This window comes from Zootoca vivipara, chromosome 12 (assembly GCF_963506605.1).
Source record: "Zootoca vivipara chromosome 12, rZooViv1.1, whole genome shotgun sequence".
NCBI lineage: Eukaryota > Metazoa > Chordata > Lepidosauria > Squamata > Lacertidae > Zootoca > Zootoca vivipara.
In genome coordinates this window covers 50,751,647-50,770,065 of record NC_083287.1, presented here as the reverse complement: position 1 = coordinate 50,770,065, position 18,419 = coordinate 50,751,647, and the positions used below count along the sequence as shown (strand labels likewise).

At 47.0% G+C, this 18,419-nt stretch overlaps 1 non-coding gene across 1 annotated transcript; it reads left to right on the top strand.

Moving 5' to 3' along the window:
• Positions 1-14,725: 14,725 nt before the first annotated feature.
• LOC118077860 (U1 spliceosomal RNA) lies at positions 14,726-14,887 on the top strand. The gene has a single exon (XR_004691692.2). It is a non-coding gene; the product is annotated as a U1 spliceosomal RNA (small nuclear RNA).
• The last annotated feature ends 3,532 nt before the right edge of the window (positions 14,888-18,419 follow it).

Here is an 18,419-nt window from a genome sequence, read left to right as displayed (position 1 = left end):
GCGGTTGTGATGGGCGATGCCTGGTTGTATCCGTCACCATACTTAATGAGACATGATTGATCTAAGCGGTTATGACACAGCCGAAGTCCAGCTCTAAACTTGGCTCTCCCCATCTGGGGACTTGCCACTGGGCAGTGGAGGGGGAGGGAGAAAGGCCCGTTCCTCCTGCACACTCTCCAAATGGAAAAGAAAAGAGAGGTCCCTCTGAACGCAGAAGACCTTCCTATCAACATAGAAGTCCTTGGAGCTCCCGACGGCCACTCACACTTGGCGGGAAACGCCATTACGGCTCACTGAGCTCCACTTTGAACTTGCACTTCATTAATAATCCTTTCTGAAAGGATCTGCGACCTCCCATGGAAGCTGGAAACCAGGTTAGATTCAGCGTTGTGAAGAAATGAAGTGCACGGAAGGCAGGATGCTCCATGGAGGAAGGGCCATAGCTCAGTGGCAGAGCAGACGCTTTGGAAGCAGAAGGTCACGAGTTCAACCCTGGGCATCTCCCAAGAAGGGCAGAGTTAGGGGGGAGGCATATGCCCTACTTTACAGAGAGCAGTCCTCTATCTGAAGGACCATCTTGTCTGGTATAAGCTGGGATCTGTGTGTGTGTGTGTGTTTATAATTTTTATTAAATGCTCTGTTTTACAATTTAAAATATTCATTTAAACAACCTTAAAATATCAATTACTTCCCTTCCTCTCTTTCCATGGTTCATTTTTCATATCATAAATCCCTGCATATTTTAAATAAACTAAACTATTCAGTATTGCATTATTACAACCATCAAAACTTACACTGTTGAATTTATCTTAACGCTGCCAACATTTTCAAGTGTACACAATCCCCCCCATATATTCAATAAACATTTTCCAATCTACTTTAAACGTATGTTCTTCTTGTTTTTTTATTCTGTATGTTAGTTCCGCAAGCTGTGCATATTCCATCAGTTTAAGTTGCCATTCATCTTTAGTTGGGACCTCACTCATTTTCCATTTTTGAGCTAACGAAACACGGGCCACAGTAGTGGCATACATAAATAACCTTTTTTGATACCTGGGAATTTCCATCTGGATTATCCCCAACAAAAAGGACTCTGTTGTTTTTTTTAAAGTACTTTTAAATATTTGTTTTCAATTTGTTATGAATTATTTCCCAATACTCTTTTGCCTTTTTACAGGTCCACCACATATGAAAGAATGTACCCTTGACCTCATTGCATGTCAAACACTTATCTGATTCAGCCTTATACATCTTAGCAAGTCGAAGTTAAATACCATCTTATATTGTCTCCCTGCTTATATGCGGAATTCATCATGTGAAAGGCTGGACTAGATGAATCCCAAGACAGAATTAAGATTGCCAGAAGAAATATCAACAACCTCAGATATGCAGATGGCACAACCTTGATGGCAGAAAGTGAGGAGGAATTAAAGAACCTTTTAATGAGGGTGAAAGAGGAGAGCGCAAAATATGGTCTGAAGCTCAACATCAAAAAAACCAAGATCATGGCCACTGGTCCCATCACCTCCTGGCAAATAGAAGGGGAAGAAATGGAGGCAGTGAGAGATTTTACCTTCTTGGGCTCCTTGATCACTGCAGATGGTGACAGCAGTCACGAAATTAAAAGACACCTGCTTCTTGGGAGAAAAGCAATGACAAACCTAGACAGCATCTTAAAAAGCAGAGACATCACCTTGACGACAAAGGTCCGTTTAGTTAAAGCTATGGTTTTCCCAGTAGTGATGTATGGAAGTGAGAGCTGGACCATAAAGAAGGCTGATCGCCGCAGAATTGATGCTTTTGAATTATGGTGCTGGAGGAGACTCTTGAGAGTCCCATGGACTGCAAGAAGACCAAACCTATCCATTCTAAAGGAAATCAGCCCTGAGTGCTCACTGGAAGGACAGATTGTGAAGCTGAGGCTCCAATACTTTGGCCACCTCATGAGAAGAGAAGACTCCCTGGAAAAGACCCTGTTGTTGGGAAAGATTGAGGGCACAAGGAGAAGGGGACGACAGAGGATGAGATGGTTGGACAGTGTTCTCGAAGCTACGAACGTGAGTTTGACCAAACTGCGGGAGGCAGTGGAAGACAGGAGTGCCTGGCGTGCTATGGTCCATGGGGTCACGAAGAGTTGGACACGACTAAACAACAGCAACAACAACAAATTATTTTCAAGTACTGGTAGTTCTCTGAAGGAGAGCTGGGGTCTTGAGGCTGCTTGTCAACAGCTAGCACCACGGACAGCAGACTGAGAGGTCATACCTGCTCACAGCAATCCCCACAATGGGGAGATGTATTGGATTTCTGTTTAAACGGAAGCCATTGTGGGAGATGAGCCGCTGGACAGCTTTTGTCATTCCAGGAAGGAATGGTGGAAACGGGAGGCAAGTTCAGATCTGCTCCAGGTAGAAGAGTGATATTGGGGCAGAATGTCAGCCTGGGGACACAGAGGAAGCTGGGAATGTGACAGGCAGGTTGTAGCTTGCATTCACTAGGACACAGTAAGGGGCGGGCGAGGGCACTGCTTTCCGGGCAGTCCGGCAGCAGAGTCACAACTACTTACTGGAAGGGCAAATGGGAGGGGCAAGGCAGTGGAGCTTTGGGTAGAGCCAAAAGGGCGATCCTGGCAGTGTTTGCACAGTGCCAGGGGTGCTGACTTGAATAAAATATTGGGGGGGGCAGATGAGCCCCGCACTGCATAATCACATGGTGTGGCACATGCACACCATTTGAATGGCAATGCCCATCAACTTCGGAGGGCCACGGCCCACTCAAATATTTTTCTGGGGGGCCCAAAGCGCCCTCTGGCACCCGGAGTGGGGCTAGCCACCTGTGGGGGTGAGCGCCTAGCGCCCCAGGGGGCACCGCCTGTGGTGAGCGTCACAGGGGGGCATCGTGGCAATGTCACCACCCCCCAGGGCGGGCTGCAGCTACCGTTAGGAGCAATGTTTAGGAGCAATGGACTTGTAATCTGGTGGACCGGGTTCACTTCCCCGCTCCTTCACATGCAGCTGCTGGGTGACCTTGGGCTAGTCACACTTCTCTGAAGTCTCTCAGCCTCACTCACCTCACAGAGTGTCTGTTGTGGGGGAGGAAGGGAAAGGAGAATGTTAGCCGCTTTGAGACTCCTTTGGGTAGTGATAAAGCAGGATATCAAATCCAAACTCTTCTTCTTCTTCCTCCACCAGTGCTCAGCCCCTAGGAGTTGGCTCCTATGCTCACTGCTGCTGACTTCCCTCCCCCTGAGCCCCTCCCCCTCTCCCTCCTAGTAAGCAAGTGCTCAACCCATCAGAGCCTGTCTTCGCAGGCAGGGAAAGTCCCTAACTCTCAGAGGTTTGAGACCCATCAGCTACCCTCACCTGGTTCGCCGACCTGTCCAATGCGGCTGCTGTTGCTTGTTGATGGCTTCGAGGAGCCACAGGTGAGAGCTAAATGCAGTGTGGGGACCACAGGTGGACAAACTACCCCAGAAGGAGCACATCATGTCCCCCACCAGACGTACTACCCCTTCCCTAACTCCCCATATACCCTAGTCCCCAGATATAAGTAACTTTTAATAGGACAGTGTCTGTGGGAGTACTTAAGGTGCGATGGATTCAAGGCTGCAGCTTCCTTTCCTGTCTGACCAACAGGTTTTGAAGAGCACTCTGCTAGCGGGGGAATGGCAATTTTAAATCTGTGGCAGTGGTTGTCTTCATGGGGTGCTGTCCCTTCTGAAACGCCCTTCCTTGGGAGCAGAGGCAGAGGTTGTCCTGCTGGCAGGAGTCTTTCCTCTTCCTCCTTCATCAGCCCGGGATCAGCTTGCTGTAGGGGGATAAAGTTCACCCCCATTTATTTGGGAAACAAGAGGGGGTGGCAGAGGCAAGCCATGCTGCCGACGAGCGTCTGGAGAGCTCCTCAAATGAATCACCCTCGCCCCTCTGCTGATCTCCATTCATTTGCGCCTTCGGGGCTGCAGGAGTCGAGTGCTTTTACACCACCTAATTAGATAACTGCCAGGGAGATGAACAGCCCGATATTCTTTTTAGCAAGGTATCATCAAACAAGATGGAGAACTGGTGCCACCTGCAATAAAGGTAGGGTCACTTGGAATCCCCCCCCAACTCTCCCATTTTCTTTTTCTAACCTTTATCTCTCCCAATCATCTCTTGGCTCATGGCAAACTCTGCTTTCCTGTTTGTAGGGTCTACGTGGATCATAGAATCACAGAGTTGGAAGAGACCACAAGGGCCATCCAGTCCAACCCCCTGCCAAGCAGGAAACACCATCAAAGCATTCCTGACAGGTGGCTGTCAAGCCTCCGCTTAAAGACCTCCAAAGAAGGAGACTCCACCACACTCCTTGGCAGCAAACTCCACTGCCGAGCAGCTCTTACTGCCAGGAAGTTCTCCCTAATGTTTAGATGGAATCTTCTTTCTTGTAGTTTGAATCCATTGCTCCGTGTCCGCTTCTCTGGAGCAGCAGAAAACAACCTTTCACCCTTTCACATTTTTTATAAAAAAAATTAAATTAATTTTTCATTAATAACATTCCTAATCACATATCAAATCTTGCCACATTCTAACACAAATATTAAAGCCAATTATACTTTCCAAATTAAAGCCAATTATACATTCAAAATTAAACAATTTAAAGAGGACTTCCCATGTTCTGGCTAGTAGGAGCAGGTTTTTTTTAATTCTTGTTCCTGCGTTTTCCCCTGTTGTTTATTCCCAATATCACATTCCGATCTTAACCCTTGTCACATTTTTGTCTATTTAAATGATTTACATCCCACCTTTCTCCCCAAAAGCTCATGGCGGCACAAGTGGTTTGTCCACTCCCTCTGGTTTTATCCTCACAGCAACCCTGTAGGGTAGGCTAAGAGAAAGCGACCGGCCCAAGGTCACCCAATGAGCTTCGTGGCCGAGTGGGGATTCGTGAAGAGGAAATGAGGAGCGGAAAAACCGCACACACCACCACGAGCTCCTTGGAGGAAAAGGTGGCCTATAAACGCTAGAAATAAATAATCAGTCGAGGAACAGGGGTCAGGAACCTTTTTCAGCCATGGGCCAGTCCACCGTCCCTCAGACCATGTGGGGGGTGGACTATATTTTTTGGGGGGAGGGATGAACGAATTCCTATGCCCCACAAATAACCCAGAGGTGATGCCCGGACCTTCCGTGGGCCGAATTAAGAAGGCGATTGGGCCGCATCCGGCCCCCGGGCCTTAGGTTGCCTACCCCTGGTCTAGGAAGGAGGGGAGCTGATAGCCAGTGTCATGCCATTGGATGGGTTATACCATACATAAGGGAGGGCGAGTAACTACGTAGATGGGGCCGTGTCTGAGAGAAAACAGAGGTTGATGAGGCAGTGCGCCTTCCCTGGACTAGTCTCAGGGGCAGCTCAAGACATTTTGCTGCCTGAGGCAAGGGACAATATGGCACCCTCTTGCAAGGCACATGCAGAAGCCAATTGGACCAGTGGTTGAATCTTGCTCATATAATATAAAAAATAATAATAACTGTAGGTAAAGGTAAAGGGACCCCTGACCATTAGGTCCAGTCGTGACCGACTCTGGGGTTGCGGTGCTCATCTCGCATTATTGGCTGAGGGAGCCGGCGTACAGCTTCCAGGTCATGTGGGCCAGCATGACAAAGCCGCTTCTGGCGAACCAGAGCAGCACACGGAAATGCCGTTTACCTTCCTGCTGTAGCGGTACCTATTTATCTACTTGCACTTTGACGTGCTTTTGAACTGCTACGTTGGCAGGAGCTGGCGATAGGACAGTGCCTTCCACTGCACTCGAGGGCAGCAGGGCAGACCACGGGCCACTCATACAGCGGCATAGCTAGCCGCTCAGGTGCCTGGTGCGGGGGCGTGTCCTGCAGCTAGGGGCGGGGCGATCCGCCCATGGGGGGGGCAAGCCTCTCCGAAGCTTGTAGCCTCTCTGCCACCTCCCCCTCAGCTGTAGGGCGGCTGAGGGAGAGGCAGTAGGCAGGCATAAGTCCCAAGCTGCTCTTTCAGGCAGCCCGGAACCTGCAGGCTTACAAGCAACCACGTCACTCCTAAAAAGTTTTGTGAGCCCATTTTTTTAAAAAAAAAAACGAAACTCATTTTGTCGCACCCCCCCAGTGATGACACCCAGGGCGAGCCACACACCTTGCATCCCCCTACCTCCACCACTGCACTCATAGCCACTGCCCCCACCTTAGCATCCGCCACCTGAGGCAGCAGCTGCACCAAAAGAACCTAGGTCACGTACAGTTCAAGCATAAACCACAAAAAACGCAACCTGCTGAGAAAATTACATACAATGTCTAATTTATCTCCACATATTGTCCCTTTTGAACATTTGTTTTAATACTTTATTTGGACTTACATGACAGAGCGGTCGAGTGCCACTGCTATTTACTACATTGTTGAGATAAATTAGACATTGTATGTAATTTTCTCAGCAGGTTGCGTTTTTTTGTGGTTTATGCTTAACCTTGTAGGGCCAGCCTTGACTCTCCTGAATGTGCTAAAGGACTCTGCTGTTTTCTATCGCTCTGCAAATTTGGGGGTTGCCCATGTCAAGCAATTGATCCCCCACAAAACAATCTGTTTAAAGGTCACTCCGGAACACAAAAGCAGCCCTTCTCCTCTCTGCCCTACTAAATCCCCCTCGCCCCTTCTCTGACTGACAAGGCCGGCCTCCCACTGTGGTCTCCCTGCAACAGAATCCAGCAGGCCCTTAGGCTAGTTTTACATTATCACTGAAGTGATGAAATTAACAGTGGAGAAACATGATGGTGAAGAGAACCAGAGGCCAAAATCTTTTATACATGAGCTGCATACATGTTAACCACAATTTCACCTTCTCCACGGTCTCGGCCGGGAGAGATCCAGGCAGGTGGAAGGATATGTGAAAATAAAAATGCATGAATTAGATTTGGTTTTTTTTTAACAAACAAACAAAAAGTTTCTAGCGGTGGAATGGGCACTTGGCAACTGGATTTAGCTTGTTGAGGATTCTGGTCCACAATTGAAACAATTTGGTTTTAGGTTCAAGAGGCACAGAAGGCATCCAATATGTCGAGCCAATGCCACTGGGGAGAGCATCTGCTGTGTGGCTTTGTGACAGTTTTCCTGGAGATCATTTTATTACAAAACAGAAGTAGGACAAGGACAGAGCCCAGGGGGGCATCTCTGGCAAAACAGTTGCTAGACAGCTTTCTGGGTCGGAAGACCAAATCTGATCAAACTCCTGGTTTCCTAAAATGCTGGATATTTGTGGGTGGGGGTCTTTGAGTTTGCTGGCAGGCTGGAAACCCCTGCCAGGCTATTCCATGGGGCTTAAAACCGGATGAGGATCAATAATACATAATAAAGGTGTTTTGTTTTTCCCTTGTGAGTGGTGACACCTACCATCTGATGGGGACAATTGGGAGCTCATTAATGCGTTGCAAAGAATCCGTTCTTTGCCCAAAGCTACCTGGTCCAAGGGAGCGGGTGGCGCTGTGGGTTAAACCACAGAGCCTAGGGCTTGCCGATCAGAAGGTCGGCGGTTCGAATCCCCTTGACGGGGTGAGCTCCCATTGCTCGGTCCCAGCTCCTGCCAACCTAGCAGTTCGAAAGCATGTCAAAGCAAGTAGATAAATAGGTACTGCTACAGCGGGAAGGTAAACGGAGTTTCCGTGTGCTGCTCTGGTTTGCCAGAAGCGGCTTTGTCATGCTGGCCACATGACCTGGAAGCTGTACGCCGGCTCCCTCGGCCAATAACGTGAGATGAGCACCGCAACCCCAGAGTTGGTCACGACTGGACCTAATGGTCAGGGGTCCCTTTACCTTTACCTTTACCTGGTCCAAATAACTGGAGTTTGCTCCAAGAACTGTTGAGAAGATGTTGCAAGAGAGAAAAAGCTGAGATTTCGTTATGCTCTGCAACGGCTGGTGCTTTGGCTGTAGAGCTGATGGAATATACATTTCTTTGATTGCTGGTGCTGCCTTATACCGAATCAATGTATCTCAGTGCTGTTGACACTGGCTGGCAGTAGCTCCCCAGAGATTCAGACAGGGGTCTTACCTAGAGATGCCGTGGATGGAACTTAAGATCTTCTGCATGCATGGTAGATCCTTTCTTCCTGAGTTATGATGTGTGTCAACAGAGCAGGATTGACCCAGTCCACTTGCTTGCACAGAACACTATTGAACCTATTTGCTTGCTTTCAATTACAGCTGAGCTGAATTTTCTCAAGACGTTTAGTTTTGAGAAAATGCTTGGCCTTTCTTCTTCTTTTTTCTCTCTCTGCTCCCCCCAAACTTTGAGAAAAGGCCACTTTGCAGAATCTTCTCCAAATATTCTCCCCTTGTTTTGTGGGGGGAGGGGTGCAGCTGAGGGGTTCAAAGATCCTTAACAGCTCAGTTGGTTAGAGCGTGGTGCTGAAAAACGCCAAGGTTGCAGGGTCTATCCCTGCACGGGACAGCTGCATATTCCTGCATTGCAGGGGGTTGGGCTAAATGATCTTCAGGACTCCTTCCAACTCTACAATTCTGCGGTTTTATTATCCAGTCTGGCTGCAGCAGGAGACACTATTCACCTTCCACCAAAGACCACTTTATTCACCTGTCTGCTGTGGTGAACTTATGTAATTTACGTAATTAATTACGTGCATTACGTCATCATTACGTTATTCCTGCACATTCATTTTCATTACAGCCATGGGATGAATAAGTAAACACTGGCAACTTCTAGTCCTGTTTTCTTTTTCCGTCAGAATTCTCTGACATGCCTGCCTTCAAGATGGCATCCAGCTCAAAAATATCCTTCTATTCTCTGCGGGGTTCATTTACATGTACTGTACACCCTTGAGAAATGTGAATGATTAAGTGGCGTATAAATGCCTGGAATAAACAATAAGGTGCTATGGTTCTGGACTGCTGACATGAGTGTTTATTTCTTATTCTGCACATGCCCGTTGCCTCATAACACAAGTTCTCCAGGTGACCTACAGCAACTTGGCATAACTAGAATTTGTGGGGAATACCTGGGCAGCAGGTGCTTTCTCGAATCTGTATCTGAAGTTCATTTCCTTAAAGCTGGGGAGAGAGAGAGAGAGGGAGAAATCTGATTTCTTAATACTGTTGAGCAGAGCTTGAATAATAGCTGGACCTGTGCCTGCTCGCATCTTGAAGAAATAACCCTTTTCTGTGTGTCGAAGTCAACTCTTGGAATTCTCATGCAAGATAACGTTTTGGCAGCGCTCTGGCTCGGCTAATGTGCAGCATCTGTAGCTCTGATATCGAGGGCTTTTGATGTTCAAGAGTCATGAAATGCACTCCGCTGACTGCGGAGCTGTGTCTGAAATAATAGCCGGCACCCTGGCAGATGATGAAAACCTTCCTGAGCTCTTCCCCTTAAGCTGGGCTCCACCAGCAGATGAGAAAAGCAGCGATGCCGGAGAGTTATTTGGGGCTGCCCAGCCGAGACTCAGGGGTCATTTCACATAAGCTGGGAATGGGAGCTTGTTCTTCCGGGGCAGCTCCTCCAGACGGCATCATTCATCCTGATTTGCTTGCACAAAGCTTACACGGATGTCAGATTAGAGTCAGTCTTTATTGAGCATTCATTAGCAGGGCGGTTAGATGCCAAGGATCATTCATCTTGTTTTGCTTGCAGGGCATTCGTACTACGCCTTTCCCTTTAGTCACTCGTTCATCCCATGCTTTTCGGTGCAGTTCTGTCTCACTTTCCAGACTCACCTAAAATCCAGTTTATTTGTTGAGCTAGGGTGGTAGAGCCCTTCTGAAAGCAGTGTGGGGTTGTGGTTAGAGCACTGGACTAAGACCTGGCAGACCAGGGTTCAAATCCCCCCCCCCTCGGCCATGAAACTCACTGGGTGACTTGGAGCCAGTCACAGTCGCTCAGCCGAGCCTACCTCACAGGGTTGTTGGGAGGATAAAATGGTGCTGGCGGTGAACTTTGACCTTGAAAACACCACCTTGAGCTCCCCGTTCATATTGAAGAAACCACTTTAAAGGCAAAAAGTTCCTGGTGTGTGCCTGAATCCTTCAAAATGCTAACAGTCCAGAGTTGCTTGCGGTGTTTTCATGAGAGGTGGTCAGAGGGACTTCCTGCCTCACGTCATTGGCTGGCAAGGGGTGGTGGGCGGGGAGATGCACTTCACAATGATGTCATTTCCTGTGTCTCACGGGTTCCTCCTCACTGAGAAACGAGAGCGCCAGAGTGGTGGCGAAATGAGAGCGCCAGAGTGGTGGCGAAATGAGAGCGCCAGAGTGGTGGCGCTTTGTGAGTGTCAAACAGAGACTCAAAAGACCTCGCTTCAAATCCTGACTCACTGAAGCCAATCACTTGCCTCTCAAACTTAGCCTGCCTCACGGGGTTGCTTTGAGGATTAAATGTGGGAGAGATAGAGAAGAAACATGGACACTATAATTTTTATTTTTATTTAATTTAATTAATTTATGAATCGCTTCCCACAAGGCATCCTGAAGCTATTTACAATACAATAAAAATGTACGTAAAACAGTCACTTTTTTATTTTTTAAAAAAATCTAAAATTTGCACATATAAAAAACAAAGGCTTACACCCTTTGAAATTCACACTTCTTCAAATTTCGCAGCGCGGTTCCCCAGCTAAGTAATGTGTGCAAATTTATATATACTAGGGCAAAGTGTGCATTAAAATGTGCCGTATTACAGGGAAACGTTTCGCAAAGGATGTGCGTATCGGGCAAAGGTGCAGGCAGAAATGTGTCTATTAGGACAAACAGCGCTGAAATGATGGTGGATTTTCATGAGGACTTTTTTTTTTAAAAAAAATTGCAAACTGGTGTGGAAATGTGGAGAACTGAAGAATGGGAAAATGAGAAATGGAGGAGAAATGAAATGGGCAGATTTTACCTTCCCTCACCAGGAGGAGACAGAGAGAGAGAGAGAGAGAGAGATTCACCATGTCCTGCTGATGAGCAGCTGATGAAAATGCTCTCTCTCTCTCTCCCCCCCCCTATCCTCAAAGCATAGGCAGGGATATATCCACGTCTGAGATGTGCATCGTACCGTTCTTCTAATTGTAGTTTTATGCATGCCCACTCCATTCCCATTAGTGACACAGTTGTACTAGCATTTGCCCAGAGGCAACGAATAACTAGTGGGCAGTTTAATCAGAAGGAAAGGAGGAAAAATAAAATTAATGTAGCATGCAGGAGGTTTGGGCAGAGCGTTTTGCTCATCTTTATCGCGCAAAGCTGGGTCATGTTTATTTTGCAGGTTTAGGAAGAAAAGGTTAAACAGGCCCCAAATCTATACAGTTTTAGCCACATATGTTTTGCCCCCTTCCAACGCCCCCTTCCGATGCCATGGTATCAACACAGGCTCATTTCTTATAGCGAGGCTCAAGTTGAACAGAGATGCCAAGGTTTGTCTGCATCAATTTCATTCTCTCATCATCGAATTCTAGAGTTGGAGGGGACCCCCAAGGGTCATCTAGTCTACTGCTGTTTCTTGAGGCTTAGGTGGCCTCGCTGGGGTACAGTGCCTTCCATACACTTCAGCTGGTGGCCCAGTTCCACCCCTGTCTGGACAGGGACAGCCAAACTACTGCTGCCTATGCTTTGGTAACCTCTAGGTTAGAACCTAACCTCTAGGTTAGGTTAGGAACCCAGGTGGCGCTGTGGTTAAACCACTGAGCCTAGGGCTTGCTGATCAGAAGGTCGGCGGTTCGAATCCCTGTGACGGGGTGAGCTCCCGTTGCTTGGTCCCAGCTCCTGCCAACCTAGCAGTTCGAAAGCACGTCAAAATGCAAGTAGATAAATAGGAACCGCTACAGCGGGAAGGTAAACGGCGTTTCCATGTGCTGCTCTGGTTTGCCAGAAGCGGCTTTGTCATGCTGGCCACATGACCTGGAAGCTATACGCCGGCTCCCTCGGCCAATAATGCGAGATGAGCGCGCAACCCCAGAGTCGGTCACGACTGGACCTAATGGTCAGGGGTCCCTTTACCTTTAGGTTAGAACACATTATATGTTTCTTCTTCTTTTCTTTCTTCTCTTTGGTGATCACTTGTAGCCGAGTAATATTATCTTCCATAAACATGGTCTTAACAGTGAGTCCGTAAGTGACTGTAGAGGCCAATTCTGGATCCACATGTCCTTCCACAGTGGGGGACACTGGTTTCCTGGCAGAGTTGATCACAGTGTGGATTCGGAAACTTCAGCTAGTGCAGAATTTGGTGGACAGGTTGCTCGCCAGGATAAGACGGTTTGAGCATATTACACCGATCTTGGCCCAACTGCACGGTCTGCCAGTGAGTTTCCAGGCCCAATTCAAAGTGCTGGTTTTAAACAACTGAGGGCCACAATACCTCAAGGACCACCTCTCTTCTTATGAACCTGTCCCCACCCTGTGATCTGAGGCCCTTCTTCATGTGTCTCCTTCATGAGAGGTCTGGATGGAGGCAAAACAAGAACAGGCCTTTTCTGTGTTGGCCCCCCTCTCATGATGCAGGCTTGGACTCCAAAACCTTCCTTGTGAATGTGAAGTAACTATAAGTATCTTTTTACATTACCAATGGGACTTATGTGTGTTTTATTTTACATTTTTAAAGTAATGCTAGCAATGTGTGAACGAGACAAACGATCATAGCTGCCAAGTTATCCCTTTTTTTAAGGGAAATTCCCTTATGCTGAATAGGCTTCCTCGTGAGAAAAGGGAAAACTTGGCAGCTATGCAAACGATGGGGGTGCAGTTAGCTCTACGTAGCTCAGAGATTTCTAAAACTTTGCTAAATGTGCAAAATATGAACTCTAAGCCAACCAATTTTATTTCTATGTTAGGAGACCTGAAAGAGAGGCCATTCCAGAGAATGAGATCTGAACTCATTCCCACCCTGCCCCTAATTTGGGCTGGGCTACGGTGATGGCAATAGATGCCTCCCCAGTTCAGCATGTGGAAATAAGTGCAGGATTGGGTCTGTATGGACATAGTCTGTGGCCAAGGAGAAGCAAGCAACCACTCGGCTGTATCTGTGCAAGGACATTTTGAGCCATGGTCAATGACTCCCAGTTTTGTGCTGGTTGGCTTTGCCCATGTCAGCTGACTCCCAGCTGTCTGCTGATTGGTTCTGCCTTAATTGTACCTCTTGGACGCCTTCCTATGCTCATAATTCCCCAGGGATAATACCAGCCTCCTTGTTTGCTTTGGTTCTTCAGTCTTTCAACCTGCGCACATGATTCTTCTATTTGCCACATTTTCAGCCTGTCCAAATGCCCACGAAAAATCCAGGGACCAACCCACATCTGGGGCCATAGATGGTCAACTTTGACAATTATTAATTTGGCATGAAGTCAAGGGGGGCAGCTCAAGGGGGCGAAAGGAAAAATAGACAGTGGGGCAACGAGAGCCGGCAAAACTGGGCCATTTCTTATTTCTGAATCAGCCCCCATTCCCCGAGAGTTCTCTCTTGACGTGATCAATATGACAGGGTTTGTGTGTTTGCCCCCCCCCCGCTCAGCTCCATTTATTTTTAATGTCTAGCGCCGAGTGTTTTTGCCAGGAAGATGTTGCAATCTAGACTGTGTACTCAATGAACAATTTATCTTGTCTGGGAACAAATTAACCAAAGTAAGCAATTAGTGGGAGTACTCAACCAATCACAATGCTCAATCTCTCTCTCTCTCTCTCTGTGTGTGTGTGTGTGTGAGAGAGAGAGAGAGAGAGAGAGAAAGAGAAAGAGAAAGAGAGAGAGAGAGAATATGTCGTTGCCGTTGTCTCCACTGCGATGTCAAAAACTGTTGCGGCGTAAGGGCTAGAGCAGGGGTTCCCAACAAAATTTTCTCGAGGACCCCTCATCGAGCCGCTATTGTGACAAGGACCCCCATTAATTCCTAATCCTAAAATTAAAAAGTGAGAGCCAGATTAAGAGTCTTTTTATATTTTATATTTATACGGTTTTTACAGTTACAACAGAGTACTCCATCAGTATACAGTTAGTTTTAATTTTCAGTTCTTAATGAGATGAGTTAAATCTGTCCTTTGAGTCCATTATTTCTGAAATATTAGGTCCCAAACTTGAAACTTTCACTCTGGAATCCGACCGCATGTCGAGCCAATTCCTATATTTGTTTTTCATGAAACACATGGAAGAAAATGCTTGCTCACACCGATATGTGGTTGCAAATGGAAGGATCTTTTTCATTGCCTTATCTCCAAGTTTCTTGTAGTCCTTGCGTCATACAGCAGAACTACTGCCTCTATGTAATTCTAGTTTTGCGCTAGACTCTGCTCATGCAGGAAGTGGCCAAAACAAAAAATCTGTTATCATACAAAATATAGTTAATATATTTTTTATTCTAATAGGATCTTGAGGACCCCTCTGGCATAGCTCGCGGACCCCTGGGGGTCCCCGGACCACCTGTTGGGAACCACTGGGCTAGAGGAACTGAAGATGGGTTCAGAATGCCTATTTAGCCGTCAAAAATTGTTGGTCAGCCTTATCCAAGTCGCTAGCCCCCACCGTCTTTGCAAGGATGCAATGGGATGATAACCCTGTATGCACTAACCTCTGAGCTCCATGACGGAAGGGGAAGAGTCTCGAAGTATTCCGGGCTAGCCCAAGAGATCTTGCTGACTGATTTTTGCTGATTTGAAGGATTCTGCAAGTGAAAAGACATTTTGGGAAAGGTTTCTCCAAGATACTTCCTTCTGCCGCAGAGAAAATATTTTGGGTCATTAAGAGTGTCAAATACTAACCTAGCAGGGGAGACAAGCTGTTTGTGAAGGAGGTTTTCTCAATGTGAGGCTCATCCATTGCACTGCGGGGGTCCTGACCCCTGTGATTTCCCCAAATGTGGGAAAGTGGACTGCATCATTTGTGACAGTGGGGGGGGGCTGTATTCGTGCTGGAGAGAGAGAGAGAGAGAGAGAGAGAGAGAGAGAGAGAGAGAGAGAGAGAGAGAGAGAGAGAGAGAGTCACGATGGCATCGTGGACTACTGCAATGCGCTCTATGTGGGGCTACCTTTGAAGGTGACCTGGAAACTACAACTAATCCAGAATGCGGCAGCTAGACTGGTGACTGGGAGCAGCCGCCGAGACCACATAACACCAGTCTTGAAAGATTTACATTGGCTCCCAGTACGTTTCCGAGCACAGTTCAAAGTGTTCGTGCTGACCTTTAAAGCCCTAAATGGCCTCCGTCCAGTATACCTGAAGGAGCGTCTCCAGCCCCATCGTTCTGCCCGGACACTGAGGTCCAGTACCGAGGGCCTTCTGGTGCTTCCCTTGTTGCGGGAAGCCAAGTTGCATGGAACCAGGCAGAGGGCCTTCTCGGTGGTGGCGCCCGCCCTGTGGAACACCCTCCCATCAGATGTCAAAGAGAAAAACAGCTACCAGATTTTTAGAAGACATCTGAAGGCAGCCCTGTTTAGGGAGGCTTTTAATGTTTAATAGATTACTGTGTTTTATTTTTCTGTTGGAAGCCGCCAGATGGGCGGGGTATAAATAAATAAATAAATTATTATTATTATTATTATTATTATTATTATTGGGATTGCTCTGTGAACTCATATAGTCTATTTTTTCCCCAGATAATATTTCCTAATTTTGAAGGGCGAAGGATTGGTTTGCTGTGGAGTGTGTGCCTGCTTGTATGCCCCTTAAAATTCATGTAACACACTTCCAGGCCTACTTTGAGGGCAAGATTCCCCCCCTGTTTGGTGGCAACGAGGCCACACAATTGCGGGGTGCACACAGCCTTATTTTTATGGCGACGTTTCTTTTTTCAGCGGCGGAAAGGTTATTTCAGGCAGCCCTGGAAACCTCGTCGTTTGCCATTGAGGCTGCTATTTTCTTTTTAAGCCTGACACCGGTCTCTTAAGTGGAACGAGATTCCAGGCGAGATGAGGGAGAAGCCAGCTGGAGATGAAGGGCCAGAGATGATTCCCGGGAGAGTTGTGAATTATTGTTTCCCTATCCATCGGGTTTTCCTTTGAAGGCCTTCGCCCTGCAGAACATACAACCCATAATTACACTCTGTGGGGCTTAGCTGGGAGCAAGGGAAAGTGTATGTGTGTGTGTGTGGGGGGGGTTAATAAGCCGAAGAAACCTCTCAGCTCACTACCTGATTGGCGTTGCCTTAAAGATTCGGAAGGAATCTGTTTGTGATAAAGAACGAGAGAGAGAGAGAGAGAGAGAGAGAGAGAGAGAGAGAGAGAGAGAGAGAGAGAGAGAGAGAGAGAGAGAGAACCTGTTAAAAGGGACTGTTAAAAGGTATTCCTCTGCAAAATGAAGCCGACAACATCCGGTAATCTGAACTAATATGAAGGGCATATTGAATTCCGGTGGCCATCTGGTATAAATTGGGGCCGGATTTGTCAGCCAGGCTCTGCAAACTGCCTGATCTCAGAACATCTTTGTTGTTGTTGTTACTTTGTACTGTACGTTTAAAGTTGGTTTCCTTGTTATTAGTAACACCTGGGGTCGGCTATATACGGTATATTTTTCTAAAAATGTTGTTGGTAACAGTGGCTACATATTCGCATGAGCACTGTTCCAGAGTATTTTCCATTCTCATGTACAGTGGTACCTCGGTTTATGAACACAATTGGTTCCGGAAGTCTGTTCATAAACTGAAGCGTTCATAAACTGAAGCGAACTTGCCCATTGAAAGTAAAGGAAAGTGGATTAATCTGTTCCAGACGGTCCACAGAGTACTTAAACTGAAGCGTTCATAAACTGAAGCAAACTTTCCCATTGAAAGTAATGGAAAGTGGATTAATCCGTTCCAGATGGGTCCGCGGAGTACTCAACCTGAAGCGTACTTAACCCGAGGTATGAGTGTAATTGGTTCCGGAGGTCTGTTCATAAACTGAAGCGTTCATAAACTGAAGCAAACTTTCCCATTGAAAGTAATGGAAAGTGAATTAATCCGTTCCAGATGGGTCTGCGGCGTTCATAAACCGAAAATTCGTAAACCGAGGTGTTCATAAACCGAGGTTCCACTGTATATTACATCTATTCGGAAAAAAGATTGGGTATATGTAACCTTTTTATGTTACAGTTTATAACAGGCATCCCCAAACTGTGGCCCTCCAGATGTTTTGGCCTACAACTCCCATGATCCCCAGCTAACAGGCCCAGTGGTTGGGGAAGATGGGAATTGTCGTCCAAAAATTTGGAGGGCCAAAGTTTGGGGATGCCTGGTTTATAATTTCCACGCTATTTGAAGTTGTTATACGTGTGCAGGTCATCATTTGAACATTTTATTTTCAGTTTATGAAGAAATTATATATCTAACTGGCTGAAGAAGAATTCAATGAAACAGTACCGTATTTTTCACTCCATAGGATGCACCTAGTTTTTAGAGGAAAACAAGAGGAAAACTCCTAGAGGCCTAGAGGCCTTTGCCCCCCCCCCCGAAGAAAAGCTCCGTTTTTTTTGAGGATCAGCTGAAAGTTGTGCAGCTTTTTTTGCAAATGGGAAAAGCCCCGTTTTGGGGGGGGGGTCAGCTCACAGTTGTGCATCCTTTTTGTGAAGGGGGAAAGCTCCATTTTTCACGATCAGCTCAAAGTTGTTGAGCTTACCTTCCAAAGGGAAAAAATCCTGTTTTTATGGGGTTTAACTCACAGTTCTGCAGCTTCTCTAGGAAAGGAAAGGGACCCATTTCTACAGTTTCCAGACAGATAATCTAATCAGCCAGTCACATGTCGCTGGGGAAACAAGCAGCCTCCCTCTGCAGACAACAATTGAGGCCTGGGCAAGGCGCCTGGGTGGGGCGGGGCAGGAGCTAGCTCCCTTATCTCCCTCCCTAATCTCTTGCAATCAGCTGCTGAGCGGGTCCTTTCAACACTCTTTCCCTCTTGCTAGCCTTTAGCTCTTTCTAAGAAAAACACGACCTGCTTTTCGCCCCAGGGCAGTTCGGCTCCAGGGACCACGCATTCGCTCCATAAGATGCACAGACATTTCCTCTTACTTTTTAGGAGGGAAAAAAGTGCGCCTTATGGAGCGAAAAATACAGTAGTTGCTATCCAGAAACACTGTTCAGCAGAGTTCAGAGTTGGACATAAGAATTGGACATTGCTGATTACAAAGCTTCATAGCTTGTTCTTTGCCGGGTGAAGTCTGGCACCGTGATTCATTCAGTACTTCAGAGACTTTAGTTTGTTAATCTTATGTTTTGAATTATTCCATAAAGTTTCACATTGTAATTATTTTCGGCCATCGTGTTGCTTTCGATATTGCTGAGGCTCTGCCGACTGCCTGATCTCAGAGCATCAGAAGGTTGAGCGTTACACTGGCAAGTAAGCGCCCCTCTTTTGTAGCTATCAGATCACTGCAGCAAGGACAGGGGTTCAAATGTGGCCCACAAAGCCCACTGGGAGGGACAAGTTGCAGCCCCTCAGCCTTACCTTAAATAACTGGGGTGCTGCAAAGACAAAAG